Below are 11,262 nucleotides of genomic sequence, written 5' to 3'. Positions count from 1 at the left end.
GACAATCTATCCATAACACTGACAATCTATCCACAACACTGACAATCTATCTACAACACTGACAATCTATCTACACAACACTGACAATCTATCCATAACACTGACAATCTATCTACAACATTGACAATCTATCCACAACACTGACAATCTATTCATAACACTGACAATCTATCTGCAACACTGACAATCTATCTACAACACTGACAATCTATCAACACTGACAATCTGTCTACAACACTGACAATCTATCAACACTGACAATCTGTCCACAACACTGACAATCTATCTACAACACTGACAATATATCTACAACACTGACAATCTATCCATAACACTGACAATCTATCCACAACACTGACAATCTATCCACAACACTGACAATCTATCTACAACACTGACAATCTATCTACAACACTGACAATCTGTCTACAACACTGACAATCTATCCACAACACTGACAATCTATCCACAACACTGACAATCTATCTACAACACTGACAATCTATCCACAACACTGACAATCTATTCATAACACTGACAATCTATCTACAACACTGACAATCTATCTACAACACTGACAATCTATCAACACTGACAATCTGTCTACAACACTGACAATCTATCAACACTGACAATCTGTCCACAACACTGACAATCTATCTACAACACTGACAATCTATCCACAACACTGACAATCTATCTACAACACTGACAATCTATCTACAACACTGACAATCTATCCATAACACTGACAATCTATCCACAACACTGACAATCTATCTACAACACTGACAATCTATCTACAACACTGACAATCTATCCGCAACACTGACAATCTATCCATAACACTGACAATCTATCCACAACACTGACAATCTATCCATAACACTGACAATCTGTCTACAACACTGACAATCTATCTACACAACACTGACAATCTATCTACACAACACTGACAATCTGTCCATAACACTGACAATCTATCTACACAACACTGACAATCTATCCGCAACACTGACAATCTATCCATAACACTGACAATCTATCCACAACACTGACAATCTATCTACAACACTGACAATCTATCCACAACACTGACAATCTATCTACAACACTGACAATCTATCCACAACACTGACAATCTATCCACAACACTGACAATCTATCCATAACACTGACAATCTATCTACACAACACTGACAATCTATCTACACAACACTGACAATCTATCCACAACACTGACAATCTATCTACACAACACTGACAATCTATCTACACAACACTGACAATCTATCTACAACACTGACAATCTATCTACAACACTGACAATCTATCTACACAACACTGACAATCTATCCACAACACTGACAATCTATCCATAACACTGACAATCTATCCACAACACTGACAATCATTCATAACACTGACAATCTATCATAACACTGACAATCTATTCACAACACTGACAATCTATCCACAACACTGACAATCTATCCATAACACTGACAATCTATCTGCAACACTGACAATCTATCCGCAACACTGACAATCTATCTACACAACACTGACAATCTACTACACACATGCAATCTATCCACAACACTGACAATCTATCTGCACACTGACAATCTATCCACAACACTGACAATCTATCCACAACACTGACAATCTATCCATAACACTGACAATCTATTCATAACACTGACAATCTATCTACAACACTGACAATCTATCTACAACACTGACAATCTATCTACAACACTGACAATCTATCTACAACACTGACAATCTATCCACAACACTGACAATCTATTCATAACACTGACAATCTATCTACAACACTGACAATCTATCCACAACACTGACAATCTATCTACAACATGACAATCTATCCACACACTGACAATCTATTCATAACACTGACAATCTATCTGCAACACTGACAATCTATCCACAACACTGACAATCTATCCACAACACTGACAATCTATCTACAACACTGACATCTACACAACACTGACAATCTATCCACAACACTGACAATCTATCCACAACACTGACAATCTATCTACACAACACTGACAATCTATCCATAACACTGACAATCTATCTACAACACTGACAATCTATCCACAACACTGACAATCTATCCACAACACTGACAATCTATCCATAACACTGACAATCTATCCACAACACTGACAATCTATCCACAACACTGACAATCTATCCACAACACTGACAATCTATCTACACACACCTGACAATCTATCTATAACACTGACAATCTATCTACACACTGACAATCTATCCACAACACTGACAATCATTCTACCAACACTGACAATCTATCTACACAACACTGAATCTACACACACTACAATCTATCCACAACACTGACAATCTATCTACACAACACTGACAATCTATCTATAACACTGACAATCTGTCTACAACACTGACAATCTATCTACAACACTGACAATCTATCTATAACACTGACAATCTATCTACAACACTGACAATCTATCCACAACACTGACAATCTATCCACACACTGACAATCTATCCACAACACTGACAATCTATCCACACACTGACAATCTATCCACAACACTGACAATCTATCCACACACTGACAATCTTCCACACACATTGACAATCTATCTACACAACACTGACAATCTATCTATAACACTGACAATCTATCTACAACACTGACAATCTATCCACAACACTGACAATCTATCTACACAACACTGACAATCTATCACACACACTGACAATCTATCCACAACACTGACAATCTTCCACAACACTGACATCATCCACACACACTACACATCCACACTGAAATCTATCCACAACACTGACAATCTATCTACACAACACTGACAATCTATCTATACACTGACAATCTTCTACAACACTGACAATCTACCACACACTGACAATCTATCTACAACACTGACAATCTATCCACAACACTGACAATCTATCCACACACTGACAATCTATCCACACACACTGACAATCTGTCTACAACACTGACAATCTATCCACAACACTGACAATCTATCTACAACACTGACAATCTATCCGCAACACTGACAATCTATCTACAACACTGACAATCTATCCGCAACCACTGACAATCTATCCACAACACTGACAATCTATCCGCAACACTGACAATCTATCTACAACACTGACAATCTATCCGCAACACTGACAATCATCACACACTGACAATCTATCCGCAACACTGACAATCTATCCACAATACTGACAATCTATCCATAACACTGGTTGATGGTTGGAGACTATGGTTCAGCTTTGATGGAAGGGTCCATAGCAACACTCATTATCTGCTGTTGCTAGTGCTGGGACGCTGCTGAGCTGTCACGGAGTGTGTTGCCATGTGAGGGGCACAGAGGGCACAAAGAGAGGAGGAGGAGGAGTGGACGGGAGAGGCAACGTTTTAACCCTTTGAAGCACCTCATGCTCTCTTAGGGCTCTCAGATGGAAGGGTTTTCACTCAGTATGCCGCCTCACAGATTGGGCTACATAGAATCTATCCAAGGCAGTGCAGGAACACAGTCGCTCTGCAGTATGGAAATACCTTGCTCATATGAAACTCCAACCGCCTCATGTACCTCTCGATGGTTTTGATTTGCTGCAGACAGAAATAGAACAAGCTATAGTTAAAATGTGTTGGTGACAAGAGAAGATACTGTCAGTAAATCATGCATTTATGCCTCTAAACCATGACTCCAGTTAAAACAGAGGGTAACATGATCAAAGAGGTTACACTTTCAGCTGAGAGAAGACTATGTACGGTAATCTAATCCCCTCCTCGACTTTACCTGGCAGGGATGTTCATTAAATGTAAACACACACCACACGCACACACAAAAGCACACACTTCAAAGATCCATCCCCCCCACTCTGACAGAAAGGTTAGGCAGGCCCTACCCTCCACTCACTCACCTTGTCAAGGTCATACAGGACTCCCTGGGGGGGAAAACACCACACACACCACACACACACACACACACACAACCACACACCACACACACACACACACACACACACACCACCACACACCACCACAACACACCACACAACACACACACACACAGTTGTTAGTTACTGCACAGCATATGGAGGCACAGCTCACGTCTACACCATTAAACGCAAATCATATTGCGGTTGTCTGCATCAAAAGGAATTTCTATTAAAACAGCCTCCTCTCATGGAGAGCTGTCTTCAGTTATGAAATGTGTTTGTTCTCTGACTAGCGTAGTAGCTACCAGCTTCAGAACCCAGGTGAGAGCATCTTATGTGAAATGTCACAGTGATGAAACAACACCATTATCATTAACACCTTATCATCAGACTGATTAGAATGAGGAGACATGAGGATCCCAACACTAGCCGTGTTAATCAACCCAGTCCTCTGGGACTACCGTTTCCCATATCGGATCCCAATACTAGCAGTGTTAATCAACCCAGTCCTCCGGGACTACCGTTTCCCATATCGGATCCCAATACTAGCAGTGTTATCAACCCAGCTTCCGGGACTACCGTTTCCCATATCGGATCCCAAACTAGCAGTGTTAATCAACCCAGTCCTCTGGGACTACCGTTTCCCATATCGGATCCAAACACTAGCAGTGTTAATCAACCCGGCTTCCGGGACTACCGTTTCCCATATCGGATCCCAACACTAGCAGTGTTAATCAACCCAGTCCTCTGGGACTACCGTTTCCCATATCGGATCCCAACACTAGCACATCTGATTCATATCATCAGGGCTTGATGAATAGTAGGCTAGTCAAGGGCTTGATGAATAGTAGGCTAGTCAAGGGCTGATGAATATGTAGTCAAGGCTGATAATAGAGCTAGTCAAGGGCTTGATGAATAGTAGACTAGTCAAGGGCTTGATGATAGTAGGCTAGTCAAGGTGATGAATAGTAGGCTAGTCAGGGCTGATGAATAGTAGATAGTCAAGGGCTTGATGAATAGTAGACTAGTCAAGGGCTTGATGAATAGTAGACTAGTCAAGGCTTGATGAATAGTAGACTAGCAAGGGCTTGATGAATAGTAGACTAGCTTAATCAGATGTGCTAGCGGTTGGATAGATCCGACATGTGAAACGACAGGTAGGTCCCTGAGGACTGGGTTGAGAACCACTACACTACATAGAAGTGTCTAGGGCAGGTTCCCCAACTGGCGGCCCGCGGTCATTTTATTTGGTCCCCAAGTTTTCTGAGCCCCCCCCCCCCCAAAACAAAAGTTGTTTTATTTGTATTTCGTTTTTCATTGTTGGACATAAAAGATTGTTAAAACCGCAGCAAATCAGCTCCAGTTATTTACATTTTGGAAATCTGTCCCAAAGTATTCCCACGCATAACAGAGAGATACAGTATATGTGATATAAGCAAGGTTTGAAATTATTATGTTTTAGTCAAATATTATATCTGTCTGGGCTTTATGCGGTCAATTTGCAGTTTACAAATGACTTGTAATTACGTTCCGGCCCCCTGACCATCTTGTCAAGAAAAACAACCAGCCCATGGCTGAATCTAGATGATGATCCTGGTATAGGGTGTAGGGTCTAGGATGTATTTAGGATGGACTATACACAGTCAGTGTTGTTGATGACATCCTGTCTCACATCCTGTCTCACCAGTCTGGAGTTCCTCTTCATATCCTTCATCAGAGAGGGAGTTTGTCCAGCCCTGTCTGGTGCACCTCCAGATACTCACTGAGGGAGAGAGGGGAGAGAGGGATGGAGGGGGGGGGGGTAGAGGGGAGGAGAGAGTGGGAGGAGGAGAGATACGGGAGGGGGAAGGAGAGAAGTGACAAGAGGGAAAGAAAATGGAGAAGGGGAGAGGGGAAACGAGAAGGGGAGAGGGGAAGAGAGGGAGAGAGCACAAGAAAAGGGAGGAGGTGGGGGAGAGGAATGGAGGAGGGAGGAGAAGAGAAGGGAGAAGGAAGGAGAAGAAGAGGAAGGGAGAGGAGGAGGAGAGAGAGGAGGAAGGGGAGGAGAAGAGGGGGAAGGGCAAGGAGGGAGAGAGGAGGGAGGGGCCATAAATTACTATACAGCTGTCAATACAGACATGTCACCAATGTTATCATATGGGCCATCTGTGTGTGTGTGTGTGTATGTGTGTGTGTGTGTGTGTGTGTGTGTTGTGTGTGTGGTGTGCCCGGGATGGAACTATGTGAGAGGCGAGGCAGCATGTTTGAGTGATGAGAGGGGGAGGAAAGAGAATGTGTGTATTAGCAACAGCTTCTAACTGCTGAACAGTTCATCAAATGGCTACCCGGACTACTACTCTTTACGCTGCTGCTACTCTCTGTTTATCTATGCATAGTCACTACCCCTACCTACATGTACATATTATCTCAAGTACCTTAACTCACCTGTACCCCCTGTATATAGCCTCGTTATTGTTATTTTATTGTGTTATTTTTAATTTTTAGTAAATATTTTCATAAAACTGCATTTTTGGTGCAGGGTTTGTAAGTAAGCATTCACAGTAAGGTCTGTGACAAATAAAATTATTTGATTTGAAAAGAGGGAGAGGAGAAATAGGGGTGTCAGTGTATGTGTGTGTGTGTGTGTGTGTGTGTGTGTGTGTGTGTGTGTGTGTGTGTGTGTGTGTGTGTGTGTTGTGTTTAGGGCTGGAATTGCCAGGAAACTCACGATACGATGTCATCACTATACTAGGTGACAATTCTTTTATAACCTTATTTAAATAGGCAAGTCAGTGAAGAACAAATTCTTATTTGCAATGACGGCCTACCCCAGCCAAACCCTCCCCTGACCCAACGACGCTGTGCCAATTGTGCGCTGCCCAATGGACTCCCGATCACGGCCGTTATCATACAGTCCAGGATCGAATCCGGGTCTGTAGTGACGCCTCTAGCACTGCGATGCAGTGCCTTAGACCGCTGTGCCACTCAGTCCCCCAGATACAATATGCATTGCAATTCTCACTATTCTCCCGATTCTTATGTATTGTGACTCGATTCTGGGATTTTATTGTGTTTCGATGTTCCAAACATATTGCTCACCATACTATATGTCTGCTGCAGAGGGACAAGAGAGAGCCATGAAATAAAAGTGCTGAAAACAAATTGTCTCCCTATTTAAAAAGATGGAGAACAAGCATGAAGGAAAAATACTGGAGTTTTGGTGCGGACAGCCAACTAATGCAATAATATTGTGATATGTTAAAATATACGATATATCGGCAAAAATAATATCCCAATATGTAAATGTATTTATTTTTTCTGGTGTGTTGTGTGTGCTTACTCCAAGCCTTTTTTAGGGCCCCATACACCTCCTCCACCCTCTCGGGCTTGGGCTCCCGGGAGCCACTGCTGGCCTTGTGCCCTGACAGATGGGGCTTCTTGGGCTTGGACGTGGGCTTCTTCTGCACTGCAGAGTTCCCCATGAACGAGTTACACCTGGACACACACACAGAAACAAAGATTGGACGTTTTCTTTGGGTCCTCAACAAAATAAATAGTCACAAATGAGGTATTTTTGAAGTCAATACAGCCATTTTGACTACTCACTCCGTATGAGTCATGCAGTTGTCTTTTCATAACAGGATACAGAAAAATCACACACACACACATCGCCTAGCGACAGCCCAATCGCCTAGCGACAGCCCTCACGGCAACCTGGCCCCAGTATAGTAGGCGGAGGGATAGGAACTTTTTTTTATTTTTTTATTTCAGTTGAGAATATTCTCATTTACAACTGCGACCTGGCCAAGATAAGCAAAGCAGTGCGACAAAAACAACAACACAGAGTAACACATAAACAAACGTACAGTCAATAACACAATAGAAAAATCTATGTACAGTGAGGCAAATGTAGAAGAGTAGGGAGGTAAGGCAATAAATAGGCCATGGAGGCGAAATAATTACAATTTAGCATTAATACTGGAGTGATAATGCAAGTAGAGATACTGGGGTGCAAAAGAGCAAAGGATAAGTACCAATATGGGGATGAGGTAGTTGGTGTGCTTTTACAGACTGGCTGTGTACAGGTACGTGATCGGTAAGCTGCTCTGACAGCTGAGGCTTAAAGTTAGAGAGGGAGATATAAGACCCAGCTTCAGTGATTTTTGCAATTCGTTCCAGTCATTGGCAGCAGAGAACTGTAAGGAAAGGCGCAAAGGAAGTGTTGGCTTTGGGGTGACCCGTGAATATACCTGCTGGAGCGCGTTCTACGGGTGGGTGTTGCTATGGTAACCAGTGAGCTGAGATAAGGCGGGGCTTTAGCTAGCATAGACTTATAGATGCACTGTACTGGGGTCAGAGGTTAGTCTACTTCAGAAGTCTACTAACTGCTCTAGTGGCGATGTGTGACATTCACATACTCTCTATACTATTATCTACCCTACAGTGATGGAACTGCTTTGAATGAATGAGGTCCTCGTGATTGTAAAAATTTGATTAAATTGAGATTGTGTCACTGATCTATACACAGCATCCCATAATGTCAAAGTGGAATTTTGTTTGTAGATTTATAAATTTTTTATGAATAAAAAAAATTAAGTTGAAATGTCTTGAGTCAATAAGTATTCAACTCCTTTGTTATGCCAAGCTTAAATAAGTTCAGAGCAAAAATGTGCTTAAACAAATTGCATAATACGTTGGATGGACTTTTTCTGTGTTCAATAATAGTGGTTGACATGATTTTTGAATGACTACTCCATCTCTGTACCCAACACTACAATTATCTGCAAGTCCCTCAATCGAGTAGTGAATTTCAAGCATAGATTCAACCACAAAGTCCAGGGAGATTTTCCAATGCCTCGCAAAGAAGGGCACCTACTGGTAAAAAAAGCAGATATCGAATATCCCTTTGAGCATGGTGAAGTTATTAATTACACTTGGATGTGTGTGTCAATACACCCAGTCACTACAAAGATACAGGCATCCTTCCTAACTCAGTGGCGCGGAGAGGAAGAAAACTGCTCAGGATTTCGCCATGAAGCCAATGGTGATTTTATAACAGTTACAGTGTTTAAAGGTTGCGTGTGAGAAAACTGAGGATGGATCAACCACATTGTAGTTACTCCACAATACTAACCTAAATGACAGAGTGAAAAGAAGGAAGAATAAGTATTCTAAAATATGCAACCTGTTTGAAACAGGCACTAAAGTAATACTGCAAAAACATTTGCAAAGAAAATCACTTTTTGTCCGGAATACAAGTGTTATGTTTGGGGCAAATCCAACACAACATATCACCGAGTACCACTCTTCATATTTTCTAGCATGGCGGTGGCGGCATCATGTTATTGGAATGCTTGTCATTGGCTAGGGAGTTTTTTAGTATAAAAATAAACGGAATAGGGCCTCTTGAGTGGCACAGCAGTCTAAGGCACTGGATCGCAGTGCTAGAGGAGTCACTACAACCAGGGTTCGATCCCAGGCTGTGTTACAGCCAGCCGTGACCGGAGACCTATGAAGCGGCGCACAATTGGCTCAGCATCATCTGGGTTAGGGGAGGGTTTGGCCGGCCGGGATTTCCTTGTCCCATTGCGCTCTAGCGACTCTTGTGGCGGGCCAGCGCATGCACACTGACACGGTCGCCAGCTGTATGGTGTTTCCGCCAACATATTGGTGTGGCTGGCTTCCAGTTAAGTGAGCAGTGTGTCAAGAAGGTGCGGCTTGGCGGGGTCGTGTTTCGGAGGACGCACGGCTCTCGACCTTCCCTCTCCCAGTCCATACAGGAGTTGCAGCGATGGGACAAGACTGAAACTACTAATTGGATATCATGAAATTGTTGAGAAAAAGAGGTAAGTACAATAAAATGTAACTGAATACAGCTATAATCACAGGCAAAATCCTAGAGGAAAACCTGGTTCAGTCTGCTTCCAACAGACACACTGGGGAACAAATTCACCTTTCAGCAGGACAATAACCTAAAACACAAGGCCAAAGCTACACTGGAGTTGCTTCCAAGGCGACATTGAATTTTCCTGAGTGACGATGTTACAGTTTCGACTTAAATTGGCTTGAAAATCTGTGGCAAGATTTGAAAATGGCTGTCTAGCAATGATCAACAACCACCTTGACAGAGCTTGAAGATCAGTGTGGCAGATGTGGCAGATGTGTTGCTACCTGCCCTCACCACCTGGTGGCGGTCCGTCAGGAAGTTCAGGATCCAGTTGCAGAGGAGGTGTTTAGTCCCAGGGCACTTAGTGATGAGCTTTGAGGGCACTGGTGTTGAACTCTGAGCTGTAGTCAATGAACAGCATCTCACATAGGTGTCCTTTTGTCTAGGTGGGAAAGGGCAGTGTGGAGTCATCTGTGGATCTGCTGGGGCGGTATGCAAATTGGAGTGGGTCTAAGGTTTCTGGGATAATGGTGTTGATGTGAGCCATTACCAGCCTTTCAAAGAACTTCAGCTACGGACGTGAGGGTCTGTAGTCATTTAGGCAGGTTGCGTTGTGTTCTTGGCACAGGGACTATGGTGGTCTGCTTGAAACATGTTGGTATTACAGGCTCAATCAGGACATGTTGAAAATGTCAGTGAAGACACCTGCCAGTTGGTCAGCACATGCCCGGAGCACACATCCTGGTAATTCGTCTGGCCCCGCAGCCTTGTGTATGTTGACCTGTTTAAAGGTCTTACTCACGTCGGCTACGGAGAGCGTAATCACACAGTCGTCCAGAACAGCTGACGCTCTCATTCATGCCTCAGTGTTGCTTGCCTCGAAGCGAGCATAGAAGTGATTTAGCTCGTCTGGTAGGCTCGTGTCACTGGGCAGCTCGCGGCTGTGCTTCCCTTTGTAGTCTGTAATAGTTTGCAAGCCTGACACATAAGACGAGCGTCGGAGCCAGTGTAGTATGATTAGATCTTAGCCCTGTATTGACGCTTTGCCTGTTTGGTTGTTCCTTCGCAGGGCATAGCAGGATTTCTTGTAAGCTTCCGGTTAGATTCCCGCACCTTGAAAGCGGAAGCTATACCTTTAGCTCAGTGCGAATGTTTCCTGTAATCCATGGCTTCTGGTTGGGATATGTACGTACAGTCACTGTGGGACGACGTCCTCGAGCACTTTTTGATAAAGCCAGTGACTGATGTGGTGTACTCCTCAATGCCATCGGAAGAATCCCGGAACATGTTCCAGTCTGTGATAGCAAAACAGTCCTGTAGTTTAGCATCTGCTTCAGCTGACCACTTTATATAGACCGAGTCACTGGTCATCCTGCTTTAATTTTAGG

This window comes from Salvelinus namaycush, chromosome 32, assembly GCF_016432855.1.
Source record: "Salvelinus namaycush isolate Seneca chromosome 32, SaNama_1.0, whole genome shotgun sequence".
NCBI classification, from domain to species: Eukaryota; Metazoa; Chordata; class Actinopteri; order Salmoniformes; family Salmonidae; genus Salvelinus; species Salvelinus namaycush.
Note: the sequence above shows the minus strand (reverse complement) of the source record.